This window comes from Rhinatrema bivittatum, chromosome 7, assembly GCF_901001135.1.
Source record: "Rhinatrema bivittatum chromosome 7, aRhiBiv1.1, whole genome shotgun sequence".
Classification (NCBI taxonomy): domain Eukaryota; kingdom Metazoa; phylum Chordata; class Amphibia; order Gymnophiona; family Rhinatrematidae; genus Rhinatrema; species Rhinatrema bivittatum.
The window spans coordinates 257,036,577-257,063,855 of record NC_042621.1 but is presented as its reverse complement, the minus strand read 5'-3'; positions in this window follow the sequence as shown (position 1 = coordinate 257,063,855).

The window sequence follows — 27,279 nt, the reverse complement described above, 5'->3', positions numbered from 1 at the left end:
TATTGATACTCACAGTGGGGAGGGTAAGACTGTGATATAGATATAGAAAGACATGATTTAATGGGACACAGTCAACATGGATTTACCCAAGGGAAGTCTTGCCTAACAAACCTGCTTCATTTTTTTGAAGGGGTTAATAAACATGTGGATAAAGGTGAACCGGTAGATGTAGTGTATTTGGATTTTCAGAAGGCGTTTGACAAAGTCCCTCATGAGAGGCTTCTACGAAAACTAAAAAGTCATGGGATAGGAGGCGATGTCCTTTCGTGGATTACAAACTGATTAAAAGACAGGAAACAGAGAGTAGGACTAAATGGTCAATTTTCTCAGTGGAAAAGGGTAAACAGTGGAGTGCCTCAGGGATCTGTACTTGGACCGGTGCTTTTCAATATATATATCAATGATCTGGAAAGGAATACGATGAGTGATGTTATCAAATTTGCAGATGATACAAAATGATTCAGAGTAGTTAAATCACAAGCAGACTGTGATACATTACAGGAGGACCTTGCAAGACTGGAAGATTGGGCATCCAAATGGCAGATGAAATTTAATGTGGACAAGTGCAAGGTGTTGCATATAGGGAAAAATAATCCTAGCTGTAGTTACACGATGTTAGGTTCCATATTAGGAGCTACCACCCAAGAAAGAGATCTAGGCGTCATAGTAGATAATACATTGAAATTGTCAGCTCAGTGTGCTGCAGCAGTCAAAAAAGCAAATAAAATGTTAGGAATTATTAGGAAGGGAATGGTTAATAAAACGGAAAATGTCATAATGCCTCTATATCGCTCCATGGTGAGACCACACCTTGAATACTGTGTACAATTCTGGTCGCCGTATCTCAAAAAAGATATAGTTGCAATGGAGAAGGTACAGAGAAGGGCAACCAAAATGATAAAGGGGATGGAACAGCTCCCCTATGAGGAAAGGCTGAAGAGGTTAGGGCTGTTCAGCTTGGAGAAGAGACGGCTGAGGGGGGATATCATAGAGGTCTTTAAGATCATGAGAGGTCTTGAACGAGTAGATGTGACTCGGTTATTTACACTTTCGAATAATAGAAGGACTAGGGGGCATTCCATGAAGTTAGCAAGTAGCACATTTAAGACTAATCGGAGAAAATTCTTTTTCACTCAACGCACAATAAATCTCTGGAATTTGTTGCCAGAGGATGTGGTTAGTGCAGTTAGTGTAGCTGGGTTCAAAAAAGGTTTGGATAAGTTCTTGGAAGAGAAGTCCATTAACTGCTATTAATCAAGTTTACTTAGGGAATAGTCACTGCTATTAATTGCATCAGTAGCATGGGATCTTCTAGGTGTTTGGGTAATTGCCAGGTTCTTGTGGCCTGGTTTGGCCTCTGTTGGAAACAGGATGCTGGGCTTGATGGACCCTTGGTCTGACCCAGCATGGCAATTTCTTATGTTCTTATGTTCTTATGATATCTTTTGGGTGTGTGTGTGTGTCTCTCTCTCTGCCTCCAAATTGATGATAATGTTGCACCCTGTTTTATAGTTTCCCAAGTGCAATCAAGGACAAAAGTTCTTTTCTGATTGGTCATAAATTGAAATTCTTCTCCTCAAATCTGGTTTTGTACCAGAATAACCAAGTTCTTTTTGTCATATATGGTTTTGTGCCAGAATAGCCCCAGCCAAATAAGAATAAGTTATTAGCATAACTATTCTATACCATATAGCAACTTATGTTCTTATGGGTTATTTCTGACCAACCAATCAGTGACAACATCAATGACTGTATCTATGACTACATCCATGGTTGATAGACAGACTTCAAATGTAAACTATTTTAGCTCACTCCAAAAGTCGTTGTCAATCTTCCAACATTCCAATGTCCAGTATAGTGTTTTCAATGTACATTATTTCTGAGCAAATGCAGAGACTGCAAATCTTCAGCCTTTCTGGTTTACTAGTAAGTTTTAGCTGGTTTACTAGTTAATCCACTGTATCAAATGCAATATTAAAACAAATAAGGAAATCAAAGAAATAATCTCCTCATTATCCCACATGCTGACTTGAGCAGAACAAAATCAGGTCAATGTGTTACAATTTATATGGTAGGACATCTGAACATACAAGCAGATTTAGAAAGTAGAGGTAATATTGTGGCACTTTTCTGACCTAGGCTGCCTTGGTTTCTAGATTTGCTGAATGTGAAGGTGGAAGAGCTTCTTAAATTTGCTAGAAGCTCCAGACATTGTAAAACAAGGCTATATTCTTCATCTTATTCTGCAGTTTCTGAAACTGACAGCCTGGAGGTTGAAAACAACACCCTGAGATCCAAGGGCTGTTTTGATGTGTAATTTGTGATATTTATTAATGTATTCCTTTTATATACCGTCATTCCAAAAGTAGATCACAATGATTTAGAAATATAGCAATGAATTACATTTTTAGAGAGATAATACATTTTCATTAATATAAAAGTATGAAAAGGATAAGAGAATAATGGAGGAATTCATTACTGCAATAATGGAGAATAATTCCAAGGAATAATTTAAATAGAAAGTTTAAGAAAGTTTACAAATCAAAGAAAATTATGAGTGAGATCATTCTTTTTACTAAGTATATATGAATAGTTTCAGGTGAGTTCGTAGGCTTTTTCGAAGAGCCATGTTTTTAGGTTTTGTTTGAATTTCTTTTTTTCAGATGTTAGTCTTAGTGGATTAAGAAGGGAGTTCTAAAGTTTGGGACCAGCAATAGAAAACAAAAGATTTCTGATTTGGGTAAGATGAGCAATTTTGTTGGAAGGTATTGAAAGAATGCCTTTGTTTTGGGATCTTAGGTCTCTAGTTGGATTGTAGAGTTGTGAAGAAATTCAGGGAGGAGATGAGTTAATATTATTCATGATTGATAGTATTTTGTATTGGATTTGGAAGGTTACTGGAAGCCAATGAAGCTCTATCAGGGTGGGAGTGATATGGTCAAATGTTCTAGTTCCGGTAAGAATTCTGGCAGAGGTGTTTTGGAGTAGTTGAAGAGGTTTAATTAAGTTTGCATTAAGGCCTAGAAATAATGAATTACAATAGTCTAGAGAGTAGAGAAAATTAGGGTTTGTAACACTGTGTGGAAGTCCTGGAATGTTAGTAAAGGTTTCAGACTGTGAAGCATTCTGAGTTTGGTGTAACCAGATTTGATGATCTTTGAAATATGTTTTTTATTATTGGGTTTTCATCAATTTGGATTCCTAGGTCACGAACTTCATCAGCAGTTGATATATTGGCTATTTCTAAGTTTAGTATGATATATTGGGACAAGGAAGGCTTCTGCCTATTTAAGGCATACTGTATGTAAATGATTTTCCTTATGGGGCAAAGACAGGCACATCAGGACTTCAAAAGCCTCAGCGAGACAAGTTTTGGATTTTTAGTTTAAGAACCTATACTTAGGGCTGATTGATAGTATAATGAGGGTTCATGTGGTAGTCATTTATAATTTTAAAGGTTTTATTGAAAGTTTTTCTTTGTCTTCCCACCTAGAAGGGATGACATTTTCCAGAGCACTGAATTTGAGAGGTTTAAGGTATTGAGACCACTATCACTACTCAAATATTGTGTTGAATGCTTTTGTGGAGCCTCCTTTTGAATATAAGAACATAAGAAATTGCTAAACTCAGTCAGACCAAGGGTCCATCAAGCTCAGCATCCTATTTCCAACAGTGGCCAAACCAGGCTACAAGTACCTGGCAAGTACCCAAACACTAAGTAGATCCCATGATTCTGATGCTAGTAATAGCAAAGGCTATTACCTAAGTCAACTTGATTAATAGCAGTTAATGGATTTCTCCTCCAGGAATTTATCCAATCCTTTTTTAAACCCAGTTACACTAACTGCACTATCCTCTGGTAACAAATTCCAGAGCTTAATTGTGCGTTAAGTGAAAAAGAATTTTCTCCAATTAGTTTTAAATGTCCTGCTTGCTAACTTCATGGAGTGCCCCCTATTCCTTCTATTATCCAAAAGAGTAAATAACCGATTCACATTTATCGGTTCTAGACCTCTCATGATTTTAAAGACCTCTATCATATCCCCCCTCAGATGTCTGTTCTCCAACTGGAACAGCCCTAACCTCTTTAGCCTTTCCTCATAGGGGAGCTGTTCCATCCCCTTTATCATTTTGGTCGCCCTTCTCTGTATCTTCTCCAGTGCAACTATATCTTTTTTTAGATGTGGTGACCAGAATTGTACACAGTACTCAAGGTGCGGCCTCACCATGGAGCGATACAGAGGCATTATGACATTTTCCGTTTTATTCACCATTCCCTTCCTAATAATTCCTAACATTGTTTGCTTTTTTGACTGCAACAGCACACTGAGCCGACAATTTCAATGTATTATCCACTATGATGACTGAGTGGTAACTCCTAATATGGAACCTAACATTGTGTAACTACATCATGGGCTATTTTTCCCTATATGCAACACTTTGCACTTGTCCACATTAAATTTCATCTGCCATTTGGATGCCCAATCTTCCAGTCTCACAAGGTCCTCCTGCAATTTATCAGTGATTTAACCACTCTGAATAATTTTGTATCATCTGCAAATTTGATAACCTCACTTGTCGTATTCCTTTCCAGATCATTTATAAATATGATCATTAGCCTGCATTGGAGCTCATCGAATGGCTTGGCTAAGGGCCAGCAGTTTGCATGACTATATCCACATCAAGTTGGAAATTGCGTTCCCTGTATTGGAGATTATCTCTTTGGAGACAAACTCAGGGAAAAGATAACCCAGATCAAGGAATAGCATGTGGTGGTCCAGTCTGTTTTGACAGGCTATGAGCAACAATCCGTCATCGAGGCACCCCCCCTCCTTTGCTTTATAGTGATCCTGTTTCTAGAGACACATTTTCTAACGATTCCAGCGATATTATGCTCCACCTGTGTTGCTACATTAACAACCTCAGGTTGAAGAATGGCAGTGTGTGAGAGGCATCAGCCTAAAATGATGCCACAGGCCCAACCCAAAATTGAGCCCAGTTTATGACTAGTCTCGTAGCCCAGAACTCAGCCCTTCTACCTAGAGGAGTAGAATTTGCCTCTACCTGGAGGAGTGGGGCAAAATCACCAAAAAATCATTGAGCACTAAAAATTGTGGAATCTGGTTACCTCTTGTGCTTCTCTTGTCTTCCAGTTCTTCTCTATTGCTCAGCCTTCAATCCAGATCTGTCTCACTCCTCTCAGCTCTTCATGGAGGTGGAGTCACTTCTCCAAAAGCGGGCAATAAAACCTGTCCAAACTGACCAGTATGGCCATAGGTTCTATTCCAGCTGTTTCCTCATTTCCAAGAAATCTGGAGGATTGAGACCCATCATGGAATTATGAATTTCTGGGAGAAATTAAAAATGAGTTCCAACCATGCCATTCAGTCAGGGAAGGGAGTGGATGTGTCCCCTGGATCTGAAGGATACATATGCCCATCTACCCATCCACCCCTCCTATTGGCATTATCTATGGTTTCTGGTGGAATAATCTCATTGCCAGTACAAGGTGCTCCCCTTCAAGCTCTGATGGTCTTTACCAAGTGCCTAGCAATAATTGCAGCATATCTTTTTATTTACTTTTTTTTTTCACTATCCCCAGATGATTTACAATCTAATCCCAAGATTCAGCAAAATGCTATAAATATAGCAGAAATAGCGCCCACGATAAAAAAAAATAAAAATGGGCATGGTTAGTCTAATTTCTTGTCTACCTCATCACGTAGGCTATTTCCATGAAGCCACAAAGCAAGAAGGGAGGCGATCTATAAAAGCCGTAATGGTGTCAAACAAGATAGATGCCGGATGTCCTTTAAAAGTGTTTATTACAGTGGAGACGTATAAAAATGCCCAACTCAGGCCGAGTTTTGCCACTCTTCAAGTGGCTGCCTCAGGAGCTATGATAAAATAATATTTATGTTATTACATCCATATTTAAGCACACAAAAACACATATAAATAAATATCGTACATAATTCAAAACAATAAAAAAACCAAATAAAAACACAGCCATACAAATTATTATAACTAAAATGGTGAAAAAATAAATACTGATCAAGAGCATATAAAATTCAAAATTTAAAACCGTATGACGCCTGAAAAAAAGTTTTTAAAAAAGGAGAGGTAGTGTAAAATAGCTATATACATGATGATGTCAAATATTAATCAAAAATTGTATGTTACTTGCACACCCATAAAAATCATATAAAATCTTGATTTTTAATTTAGTAAGACCCATATTGAACCAAAGAAAACAAGAGAAAAAGCTTATTCTTAAAAGATTCTTTTGGTATTTGTTATCAGTTTAAAATGACCTTGCTTGTTCAAGATTTAAACATAAAGGGGCGGATTTTAAAAGAATTACGCACGCAACCCTTATTTATTTATTTAGAGGCTTTTATATACCGATGCACGTTGGGAACATTACATCGGTTTACAGTGAACAAAATGTGTAGCTAAACAAGCTTTACAGAGAACAATGAAATGCGCAAAACGATGAACGATACAGGGGTTATAATTAAAATACAGGGGGGCATAAACAACAAGGGCTAACTGAAGGTTGAACTTAAAATGAAACAAGTAAATTGATGAGAACAAAAAATTAAATACCGTATTTTTCGCTCCATAAGACGCACCTGACCATAAGACGCACCTAGGATTCAGATGGGGAAAATTAAAAAAAAAAAAAAAATTGTGCTAAACCGGCTCTGCGTCTGGGCGTCTTATGGAGCAAATTAGGGGAGTGCATAGCTTTTTTTTTTCTCCCCATTTTGTTTTCGGGTCTGGGGAGGGCCATTTCGGTCCACTCCCCAGATCAGAAAACTTTTCTTTCTCTGGGAACCCCTCCCCCCAAAAAAAAAAACCCCATCCCAACCCTTTAAATTAACAACCCCCACCCTCCTGACCCCCCAAGACCTGCCAAACGTCCCTGGTGGTCCAGCGGGGGGCCAGGAGCGGTGTCCTGGGCTTGGGCCGTCGGCTGCCAGTAATCAAAATGGCGCCGACAGCCCTTTGCCCTCACTATGTCACTGAGACCGACCAATAGCAGCGGTCGGTCCCAGTGACATAGTGAGGGCAAAGGGCCGTCGGCGCCATTTTGTTTACTGGCAGCCGACAGCTCACGCCCAGGAGATCGTTCCCGGACTGCTCCTGGACCCCCGCTGGACCACCAGGGACGTTTGGCAGGTCTGGGGGGGGTCAGGAGGGTGGGGGGTTGTAGGAAATTAAGTCGGCAGGTCTTGGGGGAGTCGGGGGGGTTTGTTAGATTTTTGTTTGGTTTTTTTTTTATATTCGCTCCATAAGACGCACATACATTTTCCCCCCACTTTTGGGGGAAAAAAAGTGCGTCTTATGGAGCGAAAAATACGGTACATTTAGTTAAATAACGAATGCATAGTACATAAGTTAGAATAGCAGAGTTCCGAAGGGAGAAGTAGGTACTTAAGGGTTCCGAGGGGAGAAGTAGGTAGTTAAGGATAGGCTTGCCTAAAAAGGGAGGTTTTAAGGTTCTGCTTGAATTTTTTTGGGCAAGGTTCTTGACGCAGGAAGGATGGGAGCTTGTTCCATAGGACGGGTCCCGCCAAAGAAAATGCCCGAGTTCTGGTGGAGTTGAGTTTAAACTGTTTAGGGGAAGGGATAAGCAGTGTTGCTGCCTAATGGGTCTGCTTGAGCTGTGAAAAATAAAGTGCTCAGTGAGCCATTGCATATATTGATTATGGAGAGCTTTATAGATAAGAGTGAGGGTTTTGTATGTTATTCTTTCAGCGACAGGTAACCAACGAAGGTGTTTTAGTACTTCACGGTGGCGCTATTGGGTGCGAAAGCCAGCGGCGATAACATCGTGGTGGTGCGATTGCTGCTGGCTTTCGCGGACCCGCTCCCCCGCTTCTCCCCCCCCCGGTTACCGCAGAATTCAGTAAGCTGTGTGCCAATAGAAAATCCAGGCCAATGTCCTTTAAGAATACAGTGTTATATTAGTAGACACGTTTTTTTGTGTTAGCACATCTGGCCACTACTTATTCATAGTGGGGCGGATTTGAAGAGGGTTATGTGCGTAACCCTTAAAAAAAAACCCTGCGCACGCCGAGCCTATTTTGCATAGGCTTGGCGGTGCGCGCAAGCCCCGGGACGCGCGTATGTCCCGGGGCTTCCAAAAAGGGGCGGGGCGTGGGCGGTCCGGGGCAGGGTGGGGCATGGCCTGAGCCTCCAGGCACAGCGGTCATCTGCCGAGAGGCAAGCGTAACTTCTTCAACAAAGGTAAGGGGGGGTTCTAGGTAGGGCTGGGGGGTGGAAGGAAAGTTACCTCCGAGGCTGCTCCGATTTCGGAGCGGCCTCGGAGGGAATGGAGGCAGGTTGCGCGGCTTGGCGCGCGCAAGTTGCACAATTGTGCACACCCTTGCGCGCGCCGACCTTGGATTTTATAACATGCGTGTGTCTGCGCGTGCATGTTATAAAATCGGGCGTAGATTTGTTCGCGCCAGGTTGCGCAAACAAATCTGCGCCCGCTCGCAGGTTTTAAATTCTGCCCCAGTTTTTTTAACTTATGAAACCGTGATTTTCCACCCATAGTTTATATTTGATGGTTCCTTCTTCCTAAAAATACACATTCTCAGACACGCCTCCTAATTTGAGTGACACGAGTTTTGGTGCGTTTTTTTCCCTTTAAAAAATCACGAGACGCGAGCTGACACAATGATATTGATAAGAGTGGAGACAGTACATCTTAATAGGGCATTAATGGTAAGAAATGATTACATTTTTTTTTCTACTACATCATTAAAATCTGAAAAAATATATATATTTTTTTTATATATTTAGTGCGGCAACAAATCCTGAGTGCTGTTTGGTATTAAAAACATGAGTCTTTCCGGTCGACTTATGTATAAGTTATGGCCACTATTTAATCATAATTTTTCTACTTAAGACACCGTGATTTTCTACCCATAGGAGTAGATTTTAAAAAAGTATGCCTGCGCGTACTTTTGTTCGCGCACCAGGCGCAAACGAGTACGCCGGATTTTAATAGATACGCGCGTATCCTTTAAAATCCGGGGTCGGCGCGCGCAAGGCTGTGCAAAATCGGCAGCCTGCACGCGCCGAGCTGCGCAGCCTGCCTCCATTCCCTCCACACCCCCCCCCCCCTCACCTTCCCCTCCCCTTCCCCTACCTAACCCACCCCCCCAGCCCTATCTACCCCCCTACCTTTGTTTGAAGAGTTACGCGATTCCCCAGCCCAGGAGCAGTTTGAGGCCTCGGCCACGCCCCCGAAACGCCCCCGGGCCGGAACCATGCCCGCGGCCCCGCCCCCGGATGATGCGCCGCCGCGACACGCCCCCCAGGAAAGCCCCGGGACTTACACGTGTCCCGGGGCTTGCGTGCGCTGCCGAGCCTATTAAACATAGGCTCGGCGCGCGCAGGGGAACTTGGGGCAGGTTTTCGGGAGGTACGTGCGTATCTTATGCATGTACCCCTTTGAAAATCTGCCCCATAGTTTATATTTGATTGTTCTTGCTTCACGAAAAACACATATGGCCAGACACGCCCCCTATTTTGAGGGACACTGGTTTTGGCGCCTTTTTGTCCCTTTAAAAAATCACAAGAAGCGAGCTGACACAACTATATCGACAAGAGTGGAGACAGTACATCGGAATAGGGCATAAATGGTAAGAAATGATTCATCTTTACTTGCTACTATATTATTAAAATCTGAAGAAAATATATATTGTCACGATTACGTCAGTACCACGGCTCCCCTCTGGAGCTCGGCATAGTTCCTGGGAGCTGCTCTGACCTGCCACCTCTTGCAGTCCACCTCGTCCGGCACTTTGCACCGCCTCGTGACACTCGCGAGTTCCTTTAATCAGAGTGCCGGGGTTAGCACCTGACACTCCCCAAACCACATAACACAAAGTCTTTATGAAATCAAGGTTTGTTTTAATGACATTGCAATCCCTTTGCTCTCTTGTGTCTATATGGTACAACCTGTTCGGTTTTGACAACCTCTGTCCTCTAGCACTAGGCTATCCTTAGTCCACCCCTAGGCTCCCAGTTGGGAAACCACCAACTCTCCTCTGACACGCCTCTTTAGGTGCAGTTAGAAGCTTCCTCTGCCCTACTGTTTGTGCCCCAAAGGTTTAGGCACTACAGTAAAACTATTCCTTTCACCTTATTTCAGTTAAACAGATTTTGGAAAAAACTTTTAAACCAAACAATTCTTTTAACATATCATACTACACATTCTTTTAAAGTATAACCGGTATATCCTCCCCCTCCTCATCTCAATTACTCCACCTCCATGGCAGAGCTGGTGGATCCTTCCCCTCTTGATCCTACCTCCAAATCCTCCTCTTCCGATTCAGAGGAACTAAGCTTTTGAGTCCAACGCCACCAAGCCGGCATGCTCTTTTCCTCCAATTCCATAGACCCTGCTGAGTCATAATCATTACTCTCTACTTCCCACACCTGTTCCTGCTTCTGCCCCTGGCTGGGTGGTACTACATCACCCCCCCCCCCCCTTTTTAAAAACCCTGGAACTCCTTGCCCTAAGAGTTCCAGGCTCGTCCCCCAACCGGGAAAGAAAGTCCGCACTAACATGGTCCCTATCAGTTCTGTGCCGAACTTCAAAGTGGTACGTCTGGAGTGTGAGATACCACCTAGTTAAGCGGGCGTTGGACTCTTTCATAACGTGAAGCCACCTCAGAGGTGCATGGTCCGTAACCAACACAAAGGGAAGCTCTGTCAGGTAATATTTCAGAGACTCTATATCCCACTTGACCGTCAAACATTCTTTTTCGATAGTGGCATATTTCTCTTCATGCGTATGGAGCCTACGGCTTAGATACAAGACCGGATGCTCCTGACCCCGATCAACCTGGGAGAGAACCGCCCCCAACCCCTTCCCGGAGGCGTCATTTTGTAGCAAAAAGGAGCAGTGTGAAGTCAACCGCCTTCAGCACCGGATCTTGGCATAAGGCCTGCTTAAGCTGCTCAAACCGCTCTACCGCTAGGGCATCCTACCGCAACTTGTTTGGTGCCCCTTTTCTTAGCATGTCATTCAAAGGGGAGGCTAGATCTGCAAAATGTGGTATGAAGCGTCTATAATAGCCGATCAAACCTAAGAAGGCTTGCAGATGCTTCTGGGTTTCAGGTAGTGAGTAGTCTCTGATGCACTTAATCTTATCAATCAGAGGTTTTACCACCCCTCTGCCCACCAAATGCCCCAGGTATTTGACTTCACGTTGGGCAACCCGGCATTTAGCCGGGTTGGCCGTTAACCCTGCTTCCCTTAGGGACTTCAATACCCTCTTAACTTTTGTAAGATTAGATTCCCAGTCAGTGGAGTATATAATGACGTCATCCATATAGGCGGCTGCATACTCTATATGGGGGTGTAATGCCACATTCAAGAGGCGCTGGCAGCTGGCGGCCGCCCCTCGTAAGCCAAATGGCATGCGCATGAAGTGGTTTAATCCCGCCGGAGTGGCAAATGCTGTCTTTTCCCTCGATAGCCTTTCCAGGAGAATCTGCCAATACCCTTTGGTCAGGTCTAACGTGGTTAAATACTGGGCTGTACCCAGTTTCTCCACCAATTCGTCCACCCAGGGCATGGGGTAGGCGTCAAAGTTGGAAATAGCATTTACTAACCTAAAATCTATACAGAAGCGTAGGGTCCCATCCGGCTTAGGTACTAGGACAATGGGACTACACCAGACACTACTGGATTCTTCAATGATACCCAACTGTAGCATTTCTTCCACCTGTCTCTTAACTTCAGCCTGCATGGCCTCTGGCAGGCAATATGGCCTCCTTCTAACCACTTGTCCTGGTGGTGTTATTATATCATGTGTGATTAGCGTGGTCCGCCCCGGTATTGGAGAGAACACGTCTCCTGCCTATTTGACTACTCTTTCTATCTGAGCTCGTTGCCTGGGGGTTAGCTCCTCTCCTATCTGTACCCCTTCTTTTTGGCTTAGTTCCTGCACTTGCGGGCCTAAGTCCACCTCTTCTTCGGGTACTGTACCCGCGGCCATACCCTGCCTCTCTATCCAAGGTTTTAAGAAGTTTACGTGATACACCTGAGGTCGCTTGAGACCTACCTCAACCTGATAATTTAGGGGTCCTAGGCGCTTTACTATTTTCCCCAGACCTTTCCACTTAGCTAAAAGTTTGTTAGGTGATGTGGGTACCAGTATCAGGACTAGATCTCCCTCCTGAAATTCCCTGTCTCTAGCCCCTTGGTCATAATAAGTCCTCTGCCGCTCTTGCGCCTGCTTGAGATTCTCCCTAGCCATTCCCAAGGCAGCCTCTGCGTGCTGTCATAGGCCCACAACATAACTTATTAGGTTTTGAGAATCTGCCTCTACCCCACTCCACTGATCGCGGATGATATCCAGCAAGCCTCTTGGCTGCCGCCCAAAAATAAGTTCAAAGGGGGAGAACCCCGTGGAAGCTTGGGGCACTTCCCTGGAGGCAAACAACAAAAATGGGATGAGCCGATCCCAATTACAGGCATCCTTTTCTAAGCAACTTCGCATCATGGCCTTTAAGGTTTGGTTGTAGCGCTCTACTAACCCATCCGTCTGGGGGTAATATGCCGCTGTCTGCACATGTTTAATACCGAATTGGACCCAGAGACCCGCCAAGTCTCTGGACAAAAAATTGGTCCCTCTATCTGTTAATATCTCATGAGGAAACCCAAACTGGCAAAAAATCTTCATCAACTCTGGGGCCACCACCTTTGCTCTATAGACCTCAAGGGCACTGCCCAGGGGAATCTTGTGGCATAATCTACTACCACTAAGATGTACTGATGGCCCCGCTTACTTCTTTCTAATGGGCCGATTATGTCCACAGCCACACGGTCCATAGATGTTGTGTTCCGCGGCCGGGGAAGGCCACGACCACGGTCCCCTACTGTGCCCGCGCCGGCGACCCGCCACGGGAGCTCCGGGGGAAGCCCATGATCCTAGGCCCGTCGATCCGGCATGGGCCCCTGTGCTGGTCACCGGGTGGGGAGCCGTCCCTGCTCCTCTCTCGCGGCATTCAGCAGTGTTTTCCTCCGCAGAGGAAATCCAAGATGACCGCCGCCATCTTTAGGCGCGAGGCCGTGCCCCCTTGTCATATTTAAAGGGACCTGATCCCTTTAACTATACTCAGCTGTTCCCTATGAGCCAGATCAGAGGAAGTATAAAAGGAGGCTTCCTCTGCTCATTCCTTGACTTGGCAACGTCGTCCAACGTATTCAGGTCTGCTTGCTTCGGTGAGTTCTACTTCGGATCCTTGTTCCTGTCTTATCTTGGTGTTCCTGGTTCCTGACTTCGGATTGGCTAGCGGTGATTCCTGGTGTGTTACTTCAGACTGGCAAGCGGTGATTCCTGGTGTGTGACTTCGGACTGGCAAGCGACGATCCCTTGGTGTTTGACCTTGGACTGGTAAGCGACGACCCTCTGGCACTTGACCTTGGACTTCTTCTTGACCATCGTCTCCAAGGGCCCACCTAAGTCCCAGCAGTCTGGGTCCCTACGGGCTCCTCCAGGGGGGACTGCGGGCTTCCAGGGGTGAAGCTCCAGTTAGCCCTGGCACCGAACGCTCGACTCCTTGACCTCTCAAAGGTCCACCTAAGTCCCAGCGGTCCGGGTCCCTACGGGCTCCTCCTGGGGGGACCGCTGGCTTCCAGTGGTGAAGACACAGTTCCTTCCTCGACATCACGACTCTTCGTCTGCCTCTACAGTTGCCTCATTCTCCAGTGCCGAGGGTCAGCTGGTCACGTCTTCAGTTCCTACCTCGCCACCCGACGGGAGAACCTACGGATCTTCCTCCTACGGTTATTCCATCCTCCCGTCGGCCCAAGGGTTCACAAGCCTGAGCATAACAATAGGTTCTTGCACAACTGGCAAGGGTACCAGAGGTGCCTTTGAGGGAACTCTGGGTGAGACCAACTGGCAACTGGGGCACGATCGGCTACAGATTCCAGGCTCGGGCTAAAGTACTATGTACTATGTAGCCCTAGGTGCCCCGCCAGGGGGTGGTCGTGTGCTAAAGCCAGAACCTCTTGTTGAAAGCGTAAGGGTACTAGTAGCTGCTTATGTGATCCCTGACCCGTCAGCCCTTCTTCGACCCTGTAAAGTAAACCGTTCTGGACCATAAAATAAGGATATAACACAGATTCTTTATTGGCAACCTGTTGGCTGGATAGTTTAGCTTTTTCCCAAGCCACCTTCAGAGCAGGGTCCTTACCCTGTTCGTCCCTAAATTCGGGGTACTGTGCTAACAAGGTTCCCACTATTTCTTTAGTGGGCCCCTCCTTCGTATCTTCCCATCAGTATACCTGTTGCCGTTTCTCCCTTTTTTCTCTCCACTCATGGTTTCTGACTTACTTCAGGAGCCTCCACTACCCCCCCTTCCTCAAAGGGAAAAATCTCGCCAATTGGGGGTCGTACTCCAGTACGTCTGGTGCCAGGGCTTGTGACATTGTAGTTATGAACGTTTGTTTACCCCTCAGTGCCTCAGTGAGGTATTTCCAGTCTCGCCCTAAAATGAAGGGCATGGGTAATTCCTCCACTATGGCTACGTCGACTATGTCCTCATGGGGTCCCCAGCAAATGGTCACCTCGTACCGGATGTCTAACTGTTGTACCGTGTACATACCTTATCACCACCTCCCCTTTGTGAGTTTGGGGCTTCTTTACTCCTAGCGCTAAAGCTGTTCTCAGGGAGAGCAACGCCTGATTAGTGCCAGTGCTACTAAGGCTTGCACAGGCTGTTAATTGACCTAAACCCCCTTGAAAATACGGATTCTGGCCCTTCGGTACCTCCCCACCCTGTTGCTCGGGGGGGGGCGGGGGGTGTAGGCTACCGCTAAGCGAGGACATTCCCTCTTGAAGTGCCCTACCTCTCCGCAATTAAAACATCAAAATGGGGTGGATTTTGTACAGGACTCCCATCCTCGACCCTTCTCTTCCTGTGTTCCGCCCTCTCTGCCAGACCCCCTGGGTGGATCTCGCAGGTTCCCTGTAACCCCTCGAGGCCCATCTTTACTCAGACCCACCCCCTTCAGCCCTTTCCCTCTATTAGAGGTCGAGCCGCCACCTATACCTGCCTCTGCTTTTAAGTACCTCTCAGTGTTCGCCACCGACCTTTCGAGCCCGCTCGCTCCCTGGCGTATCACCCAGTTCCTCATAGGAGGGGGTAGTATTTCAGTGTATTGCTCTACCACTGTCATCTCTATGAGCTTGGTCACTATCTTCCCTTCTGGTTCTAGCCACCTATACGCTAGGTCCTTTAAATGCTGGGCAAGAGCCCGGGATCTGTCCTTTGATTGAAAACAGGTTTCCCGGAATTGATGTCGGTACCAGTCTTGGGTTATGCCCAGTCTGTCCAGGATGGCCCCTTTCAATAAGGGGTAGCTCATGGCCTGCTCTGGGGCCAAGGCCCGATAAGCTGCATGAGCCTCTCCGGTTAAACAGGGGGCTAACCGTGCAGTCCATTGCTCTCTGGGCCACCCTGCCACACTAGCCACACGTTCAAAGTTGATAAGGAAGGCCTCGGGGTCATCCCCTGGTCCCATCTTCTCCAAATGGATACCAGGTGTGGGGTCCATCCGGGCTAGTCCAACAGCTCCTGCCGTCGGGTGTGTAGTACTTGCCGTTCCTGTAGTCTGCTGGGCGGCCCAGAGCTGTGTGACTTTTCGCTGCTCTTCCAAGAGTTGGATTAAGGGGAGCTGCTGTTGTTGTTGATGTTCCATCATACGCTGGATCAGCTGCTGCATCGTTTCTTGCTGCTTCTGTATCTGGGCTGACATCCATTTCAGGACCTCATGTGACACCATTCCTAAAAAAAAACCAGCAAGAGAGGACCCAAGTGTGGCCGTACAACACCCGACCCTCTCCTAACTAATAGTCTTAGGTCTCCTTGCCCCATACCCCGCTGCTCTGGCCGCTTACCAGATACTACCGGGATAGCTCTCTTTTTTTTTTTTTTCAAGCGAGCACGCTGGTTCAGGCCCTCTCATTCACTTTTACCTTCAGCCGGTCAAATAGGTGCATGGGTATAGTATAGGCGTGGTGGTTCTCCTGGACCACGCGTTCCGTTTATCCCACTGCTGCCACCATGTGTCACGATTACATCAGTACCACGGCTCCCCTTGGCACTTGGCATAGTTCCTGGGAGCTGCTCCAACCTGCCACCTCTTGCAGTCCACCTCGTTCGGCACTTTGCACTGCCTCGTGAGACTCGCGAGTTCCTTTAATCAGAGTGCCGGGGTTAGCACCTGACACTCCCCAAACCACATAACACAAAATCTTTATGAAATCAAGGTTTGTTTTAATGACATTGCAACCCCTTTGCTCTCTTGTGCCTATATGGTACAACCTGTTTGGTTTTAACAACCTTTGTCCCCTAGCACTAGGCTATCCTTAGTCCACCCCTATGGCTCCCAGTTAGGGAAACCCCCAACTCTCCTCTGACACGCCTCTTTAGGTGCGGTTAGAAGCTTCCTCTGCCCTACTGTTTGTGCCCCAAAGGTTTAGGCACTACAGTAAAACTATTCCTTTTACCTTATTTCAGTTAAACAGGTTTTGGAAAAAACTTTTAAACCAAACAATTCTTTTAACATATCATACTACACATTCTTTTAAAGTATAACCGGTATAACCTCCCCCTCCTCATCTCTGTTCCAGAGAAGGTTTTCATGGGTAATGATTCAGATGGAATGAACCAAATCACAGTGAACCTAGAAGATGTGGTAGGCCTATTGAGAAACAAGAGTAGTAAATCACCTGGACTGGATGGTATACACCCCAGGGTTCTGAAGGAACTCAAAATGAAATTTCAGATCTATTTGTAAAAGTGTGTAACCTATGATTAAAATCATCCATTGTACCTGAAGACTGGAGGGTGGCGAATGTGACCCCAGTACTTAAAAAGGGCTCCAGGAGCGATCCGGGAAACTACAAACCAGTTAGCCTGACTTCAGTGCCAGGAAAAATAGTGGAAAGTGTTCTAAATATCAAAATCACAGAACATATAGAAAGACATGGTTTAATGGAACACAGTCAGCATGGCTTTACCTAAGGCAAGTCTTGCCTCACAAATCTGCTTCACTTTTTTGAAGGGGTTAATAAACATGTATATAAAGGTGAACCGGTAGGTGTAGTATATTTGGATTTTCAGAAGGCATTTGACAAAGTTCCTCATGAGAGGCTTCTAGGAAAAGTAAAAAGTCATGGGATAGGTGGCAATGTCCTTTTGTGGATTACAAATTGGTTAAAAGACAGGAAACAGAGAGTGGGATTAAATGGATATTTTTCTCAATGGAAAAGGGTATACAGTGGAGTGCCTCAAGGATTTGTACTAGTACCTGCTTTTCAATATATTTACAAATGATCTGGAAAGGAATATGACGAGTGAGGTAATCAAATTTGCAGATGATACAAAATTACTTAGAGTAGTAAAATCACAAGTGGATTGTGATAAATTGCAGGAGGACCTTGTGAGACTGGAAAAGTGGGCATCCAAATGGCAGAAAAAATGTAATGTGGATAAGTGCAAGGTGATGCATATAGGGAAAAATAACCCATGCTATAGTTACTTGATGTTAGGTTCCATATTAGGAGCTACCACCCAAGAAAGAGATCTAGGCATCATAGTGGATAACACATTGAAATTGTCGGTTCAGTGTGCTGCGGCAGTCAAAAAAGCAAACAGAATGTTGGGAATTATTAGAAAGAGAATGGTGAATAAAATGGAAAATGTCATGAGACCGCACCTTGAATACTGTCTACAATTCTGGTTGCCGCATCTCAAAAAAGATATAGTTGTGATGGAGAAGGTACAGAGAAAGGCAACCAAAATGATAAAGGGGATGGAACAGCTTTCCTATCAGGAAAGACTAAAGAGGTTAGGACTTTTCAGCTTGGAGAAGAGATGGCTGAGGGGGGATATGATAGAGGTGTTTAAATCATGAGAGGTCTAGAACGGGTAAATGTGAATTGGTTATTTACTCTTTTGGATAATAGAAAGACTAGGGGGCACTCCATGAAGTTAGCATGTGGCACATTTAAAACTAATTGGAGAAAGTTCTTTTTCACTCAACACACAATTAAATTCTGGAATTTGTTGTCAAAGGATGTAGATAGTGTAGCTGTGTTTAAAAAAGGATTGGATAAATTCTTGGAGGAGAAGTCCATTACCTGCTATTAATTAAGTTGACTTAGAAAATAGCCACTCCTATTACTAGCAACAGTAACATGGAATAGACTTAGTTTTGGGTACTTGCCAGGTTCTTATGGCCTGGATTGGCGACTGTTGGAAACAGGATGCTGGTCTTGATGGATCCTTGGTCAGGCCGGAGAAGGCCGGGAACCGGCGAGAAACCCTGCTAGTTTTCTTTAGGATTTTTCCTGTTCCCCTTCATGGGGAGGAAGAGGAAGGCCCGGATTATAACCTCCTCACCCAGTCAACTACCGCACATGGGACCCATGAACCACCACGTGGTAAGAATGGTGGAACAGCCTAGAGAGGACAGTGTGGGAGCAGATTCTTATGCTTCCTTGAGTCCCGGCGACGGGCCGAGGTCTCCCCTACAGCCAGCTAGACAAATAACATCGGATCCAGCAGAAATTCTGGTAGGCGTGGTCCAAGAGGACATTAGCCTGAGTAATCAGGCTGAAGCCAATTGGACTGAGAAAAGTATTTCTTCTGTAGTTGAGCATTGTAACCCCACCGGTAGTAAGGGTAGTTTGTCCCTTGGGGGAATCCAGGGGAAATTAACCCTAGAAGATCTAGGGAAAATGATAATGAAGTTGGATAGTAACATTATAATGATGAATGATTCATTGTTGTCTATTATTAGGGAAAATAAGATGTCTATAGAAGATCATGAAAAGAAAATTGAGAAGTGTTAAAAAGATATGTTAGGTGTCACTAATAAGCTACATTTGATACAAGCATCTGAAAATGCTTTTATTGAAGATAGCTTGGTCATCCATAAAGATTTGGAATATATGGAAAATTTAATAAGAGTTAAAAATTTAAGAATAATAAATTTTCCTGTGACAAGGCTTCTATCCCCTTGGGAATTGTTTAAGAAGTATCTTAAGGAGAATCTTTTTTATCCCAGGACAAGCAGGATGCTAGTCCTCACATATGGGTGACGTCACTGACAGAGCCCGAACGCGGGAAAAACTTCTGTCAAAGTTTCTATAAACTTTTGACTGGCTGCCTGAGGCTACTGAGCATGTCCGGCATGCCATGATATTCCCTGCCTCAGGGGTCTCACTCCATTCTTCGTTTTTCCGCTTGCCCATTAGCACTGCGGTTGTCGGAGCCCTGTGAGTCTCCTCACAAACATACTAAAAAAGTTAGTTAAAACTTAAATTTTTTTTCCCACATCGGGTCTCATTCCTTTTTGACACCAGCCGGTGACAAAATTCTCTCAGACTTCTCATTTTTGGCGATTCTTTTCTCAGACTTCCCATCGACGGCCGTCTGTTTTTTCTCAGCATGGCCTCCGGGTTCAAAAGTGTTCTTGCAACCGGACCATGTCCGTTACAGATCCGCATACCGAATGTGTGATCTGCCTGGGAGAGAAACATGAAATTTCCTCATGTTCTCAGTGCCAACAAATGACCCCAAAGGGTCGAAAACTAAGAAGGGAGAAGATGGCCCAAGTTTTTCAACTTCAAATATTACCATCGCCATCCACTTCGACCAAGGCTTCGCCTACAGGGGTAACTAAAAAGCTTTTATTAAAGAAAAAGCATGTCGAGGGTTCAGGAGACACACCGTCGCTGACACCGTCCTCAACATCGGTCAGGTCAGTGTTAAAAATTAAACATAAACACAAGCACCATCGATCGTCGATACCAACATAGACGGAACCGTTAGCGAAACGGCCTAAAGTCATCGGAACTTCAACCTCGATGCCTGCGTTACCCTCGACGTCAACATCGCCTACACCTGATTTCACATCTATGGTTCAAAAATTAGTCCTAGACGCATTGCAGAAGCAACTTCCGGCGGGACCGCCGATGCCGACGTCGATGCCGGCGGGATCACCGATGTCGACGACGTCATCGATGCCGATGGGATCATCGATGCTAGCGACGTCGATGCCGGTGGGACTGCCGATGCCAACTTCCTCGTTAATGACAGCGGAACCGCCAATATCGTCTATACTACCTATACTGCAACCATCGTCGATGCCTACCACCTCCTCGATGCCTCCATCGACGTCTGTCACTGCCAGAATACCAATTTCAGAGTTCTCATTTCTCCCTACTTCAACGACAATGATGTCATTGATGTCAAGATCACTACCTCTGTACATCTCTGCTCCTACTATACCATATCTTCCTAAAAAGGCATTTCACAGTAAGAGATCATCATTGGCAACAAAAGGACCAATCTCTGAAGATAGATCCTTCCAGGATATTATTACTAAAAGGTATTCGGACTTACTATCTTCGTTACCAACTGCACCAGAAGATGTACCGCCAGAACATTCTTCATCAGATGATCCTTTACCAGGACCCTCTGGAATACATACTCAAAAGGCAACACCACCTCATCAACCAACTCAATATGATTCATGGTCTGACATGGATTCCGAACCATCATCAGAGGATTTTATGTCAGATCCCTCTCCGCCACCTGCAACAAAGCAGTCACCACCGGAAGGTTTCACATTTCAATCATTTGTACAAGAAATGGCAGATAATATTCCATTTCAATTGCATACTGAACAAGATAATAGGCAACAAACATTAGAAGTGCTTCAATTTGTTGATCCACCTAAGCACACTCTAGCCATACCTTTCCACGACATTTTGTTACAGCTACAACAATGTCTGTGGGAACACCCTTGTTCAGTCCCTGCAATAAACAAGCGCATAGAATCCACATATTTGGTACAACCTTCCTCATCATACCACAAAACACAACTACCACACCACTCGGTGGTTGTTGAATCGGCCCAAAAGAAATCTCGCCGGACAAGAGCCCTTTCCTCAGTCCCTCCAGGGAAAGACAATAGGTTCCTTGACCAGCTGGTCCGCAAAGTGTACCAAGGAGCAATGCTGAATTCCAAAATATCAGCATACCATTTGTATATGACACAATACCACAGAAACTTGTGGAAGCAAATGGAAGAATTTGTGCCATCTTTGCCTGCACAGTATCAAGAAGCTGCGCAGGCTGTTATAAAGGTCTCAATGCTGGCAAACACGAAGTACGAGCAGCATATGACAGCTATGACACCGCTTCACGAGTGGCTGCATCCGGCAATGCTGCAAGACGCTGGGCCTGGCTTAAAGCATCCGATTTAAGACCAGAAGTACAGGACAAGCTGGTTGATCTTGCCTGCCTGGGGGATAACCTGTTTGGTTCAAAAGTCCAGGATGCTGTTTCCCAACTAAGGGAACATACAGAGACACTGCGGCAGTTATCCACGCTGCCACATGACCCTTCTCCACATTCTGCCAGACGACCATCACGAAGGGACACCAGAAGGCCCTTCTTCAGACAGCGAAAATACTATCCTCCATCGTCTAGACCTAGACCTCCTAGATCTCAGCAAAGACCTCAACAACGACAACAAAGAGCTCCAAGACCAGCACCAGCCCCTCAAACTGGACCTGCCACTGGTTTTTGAGATTATGACCAGAGAACAGAGCCCACATGCCAACCCTTACCCAACATTACCAATAGGAGGCAGACTACAAAAATTTTACATGAATTGGACATCGATAACGTCGGACCAATGGGTCCTGTCTATCATTCACAAAGGATACCATCTCAATTTCAATTCAATCCCTCCGGAATTTCCACCAAAACCTTCTCATCTCACCGAGAATCACATTCTTCACCTGCAAAGAGAATTATCCACCCTTCTGAGTGCCAGGGCAGTCGAGAAAGTACCCTGGGCCCAGCAGGGCAGAGGATTCTACTCCCGTTATTTCCTCATTCCAAAGAAAACCGGAGGCCTCCGTCCTATACTGGACCTCAGAAATCTCAACAAATTTCTAAAAAGAAAAAAATTCAGAATGGTATCCTTAGGCATAATGCTCCCACTCCTTCAACAAGGAGATTGGCTTTGTTCTCTGGACCTTCAAGATGCTTATGCTCATATTCCAATTTTTCCCCCACATCGCAAGTATCTGCGCTTCATGGTGGGAAATCAACACTTCCAATACAGAGTTCTACCATTCAGTCTTGCCTCTGCTCCCAGAGTATTCACAAAATGTCTGGCAGTCATAGCAGCACACTTGCACAAACAAGGTGTTCATGTCTTCCCATATCTAGACGATTGGCTCATAAGAAGTCAGTCGCAACAAAGAGCTCTAACTTCCCGAAATCACACGATTGCTGTGCTTCACAACATGGGTTTTCTCATCAACTATCCAAAATCCCATCTAATTCCTTCTCATCTTCTCCAGTTCATAGGAGCAGAGTTAAACACTATCATTGCAAAAGCCTTTCTACCAGACGATCGAGCAGAAACGCTGTCCCTCTTGGCAAAGTCGTTACATTCAAGGAATCAAGTAACAGCTCACCAAGTTCTAACCTTGTTAGGCCACATGGCTTCCACAGTTCATGTTACCCCTATGGCAAGACTCGCCATGAGAATAACCCAATGGACATTAAAATCACAATGGATTCAAGCCATTCAACCTTTGCACTCTCCTATCCAAATCACACAACAACTTCGTTCATCTCTCCTTTGGTGGTTGAACAAGGACAATTTACGCAAAGGACAAGACTTCCAGCAACCAGTCCCACAGATAACGTTAACTACAGATGCATCCACCTTGGGTTGGGGAGCTGATATAGACAGTCTCCAAACTCAAGGGACATGGACAAAACTCGAAGCAACGTTTCAAATCAATTTTCTGGAACTTCGAGCTATACATTATGCACTACATGCGTTCAAAGACTGCCTTTCGCACAAGACTGTTCTGATCCAAACGGACAACACAGTAGCCATGTGGTACATCAACAAACAGGGAGGTACAGGCTCGTATCTCCTTTGTCAAGAAGCAGCACAGATTTGGGGATGGGCCCTGAACCACTCAATGTTCCTCCGGGCCACCTATCTTGCAGGCATACAAAATGTAGTGGCGGATCGACTCAGTCGTCAATTCCAACCACACGAGTGGTCCCTGGATCCCTCAATAGCGACCAGGATATTTCAACGTTGGGGTCAACCAACGATAGACCTATTTGCGTCACATCTGAATCACAAAGTAGACAATTTCTGTTCTCTACACAAACAGAAGAACCAGCCAGCCAAGGATGCCTTTGCTCGCCCTTGGAACTCAGGCCTACTATATGTGTATCCTCCAATACCGCTCATAACCAAAACTCTAGTGAAATTACAACAGGACAAAGGGTCCATGTTACTCATAGCCCCGTATTGGCCTCGACAAGTATGGTTTCCCACACTTCTAGACCTCTCAGTCAGGGATCCCATTCGTCTGGGAGTAGCTCCTACTCTCATAACTCAAGATCAGGGTCGGTTGCGCCATCCCAACCTTCAATCCCTAGCCCTGACAGCATGGATGTTGAAAGCTTGATTTTACAACCACTCAATCTTTCATCCAATATATCTCAAGTGCTTATAGCGTCACGTAAATCTTCCACACGAAAGAACTATTCTTCTAAATAGAAGAGGTTCACTTTGTGGTGCAGGCAAAACACTATTGATCCTTTCACCTGCCCCATTACTTCTCTTCTAGACTATTTATACCATCTTTCAGAATCTGGTCTCCAGACTTCATCTGTAAAGAGTTCACTTAAGTGCAATCTCTGCTTACCATAACAAAATGGGAGATGCACCAATATCTACACAACCTCTTATCACCAGGTTCATGAGAGGTTTAACTCAACTTAAACCACCAATTCGGCCTCCAGTCACAGCATGGGACCTGAACTTGGTCTTAACAAGACTCATGCGTTCCCCTTTCGAACCCATAGATTCTTGTGATCTTAAATTTCTCACATGGAAAACTATCTTCCTCATAGCCATTACTTCAGCTAGAATGGTTAGTGGCTACAAGCACTGGTCACATATGAACCTTACACTAAGTTTCTACATGACAGAGTGGTTCTCCAAACACATCCAAAATTCCTTCCCAAGGTAGTTACGGAATTTCACTTAAACCAATCCATAGTTTTACCCACATTCTTCCCAAGACCTCATTCTCCATCAAGGAGAACGAGCCTTACACACCTTGGACTGCAAACGTGCATTGTCTTTCTACATAAACTGCACAGCAGTCCATAGGAAATCTAAACAACGTTTTGTTTCTTATGATCCAAACAAACCAGGGAAGGCAGTGGGTAAGCAGACTTTATCAAACTGGCTAGCAGATTGCATACAGTTTTGTTATGAACAAGCAGGCCTTCCTCTCCAAGGACGACTAACGGCACATGCAGTCCGAGCAATGTCAACATCAGTAGCACACTATCGTTCAGTGCCAATTCTTGACATCTGTAAAGCAGCAACATGGAGTTCTCTTCACACCTTTGCAGCTCATTACTGCCTAGATAAAGAAGGACGACAAGATTCAGCCTACGGACAATCTGTCTTGAAGAACTTGTTTCCAGTTTAAACCCAACTCCTTCTACAACCAATCTGCTGTGATCCTCGGCTGATTCATTTCAACAACAATACTTCACTGTTGACTCAATCACAAATGACTCAGCCTCTAGCTTGCTAATCACCCATATGTGAGGACTAGCATCCTGCTTGTCCTGGGATAAAGCAAAATTGCTTACCTTGTAATAGGTGTTATCCCAGGACAGCAGGATGTAGTCCTCACGAAACCCACCCGCCACCCCGCGGAGTTGGGTCCGATACGTTTTATTATTTTGTTTTTGCTAAAGCTTATTGCTACATACGAGACTGGAGTGAGACCCCTGTGGCAGGGAATATCATGGCATGCCGGGCATGCTCAGTAGCCTCAGGCAGCCAGTCAAAAGTTTATAGAAACTTTCACAGAAGTTTTTCCCGCGTTCGGGCTCCGTCAGTGACGTCACCCATGTGTGAGGACTACATCCTGCTGTCCTGGGATAACACCTATTACAAGGTAAGCAATTTTGCTATATGAGGAGGAAGAAATTCCTAAACTTTCCAAGATTTTTTAATTTACCTCAGAAAATCTCTAGAGATACTAGAGGTCATGAAGTAGAAGAACCCTCCTCACCAGGTCTATCGACATTTTTTGAAGAGTCGGTAGACCTGATAAATAAGAGAGCTACCTTTAATAATATCTTGTATAGCTGAACAGGATAAAGAGAAGCTGTTTAGGAAATATTTTTCAGTAAAAAATATATTATTCTGTGGACATCGTGTCCAAATTTATCCTGATGTGGCTAGGGCCACTCAGGCTAGGAGGAGGACATTTTTGACTTTAAAACCTAGAGTGTTAGCATTAGGTGCTACATTTTTTCTAAAATTCTCATGCTTGTGTTTGTTGAATTACAATGGAAAAAAATATGGATTTTTAGATCCAATGCAATTGGAAATTTTTCTATCAGATAAAAGTCCAACTTCGGCATCAGAGACTGAAGCCAGATAATAAATGAAAATACTCCTCACTCCGAAATTAACAGTGATTGTTATTTTGTTACTTATATTTAAGTTTTCTTTTTAGTCTCCTCCTGAATATAGGTAGTTGTGGAATGTAATATTGCATGTTTATATTTAATTTTTACTTTTAATTTCATATGATATCTTCATATGGTAATTGTATTACATTGTCCACTATTTTCTTTTCTTTTCATAAAGTGTAAGCTGTGAAAATTAATAAAAAATAAATAAAAAATAAAATAAAAAAATAAAAAAATAAAAAAAAAGGAAAGACTAAAGAGGTTAGGACTGTTCAGCTTGGAGAAGAGATGGCTGAGGGGGATATGATAGAGGTGTTTAAAATCATGAGAGCTCTCGAATGGGTAAAAGTGAATCAGTTATTTACTCTTTCGGATAATAGAAGGACTAGGGGGCACTCCGTGAAGTTAGTATGTAGCACATTTAAAACTAATCAGAGAAAGATCTTTTTCACTCAACGCACAGTTAAACTCTGGAATTTGTTGCTAGGGGATGTGGTTAGTGCAGTTAGTGTAGCTGGGTTTAAAAAAGGTTTGTATAAGTTCTTGGAGGAGAAGTCCATTTCCTGCTATTAATTAAGTTGACTTAGAAAATAGCCACTGCTATTACTAGCATGGGTAGACTTAGTTATTGGGTACTTGCCAGGATCTTATGGCCTGGATTGGCCACTGTTGGAAACAGGATGCTGGGCTTGATGGACCCTTGGTCTGATCCAGTATGGCATGTTCTTATGTTCTTATCACAGCACAGTCACTTGGAGATCTGGCTACCAAACCACAGCATGCTATAAGACAGAAGCTAGCTTCTAGCCTGAGCCTTAAAAGCCTATTTCCGTATACTATGTGCATGCCTCATTGTTCTGGGACAGTATCTGAATCTAGCTCAAATCTTCTGGACTACTAAATCACGTCTGGGGTTTGCAACAAATGTGTGTCAGGCCCTCTCAACCAAGCTAAGGCTACTCGTTTGTAGCAGTTAGCCAACCTTGAAGCAATACATAAGAGCTGCCACACCTTTCCTAGCAGAATAACGGCTACCTCATGGTCTGTTTGGGCAAGTCCCTGCCTGTTCTGCAGTATGTCCTCCTGAGATATCAATTTGTGAGCCCTGACACAGGGTTTATGCCTGGCTGCCAAAATGCACAGGTCACTGCTTCTGGTTTAGCTGTGAGAAGGCCAAGACAAATTGTGCCCAACATCCTGTGTTGGGAACTTTGACGTAGATTGTGGTCCCTTGGCCTGAGTTCGGATTGACGCCACCTGGAAGGAAGACCAACCACAGGTTCCCAACACCAGGAGGTGAGGCTGGCAGACGACAGGGTGCGGCTGGCGGAGGCTTCACCACTACCAATCCTGTTCCCCGCAGGTTGAGCCCTTCTGTGCCTGGGCCGACTGGACTTAGGTGGACCCTTGTGATGAAGCTCCGACTTGTGACGATTCGAAGTCCTGGGCAGGCAGCGAGCAAGAGGCGGGAGGTCCGATCCGAAAGTCCAGGGCAGGTGGCGAACAAGAAGCGTGAAGTCCGATCTGAAATCCAGGGCTGGCGGCTAGCAAGAAGCGTGAAGTCCAATCCGAAGTCAAGCCAGGGCGATCCGTCCGAGGGAGAAGGAGTAGGAGCTGGAATGGGGCTGGAAGGCAGGAAAGGGCACTGGAAGACAGAGACAGGCACTTGGA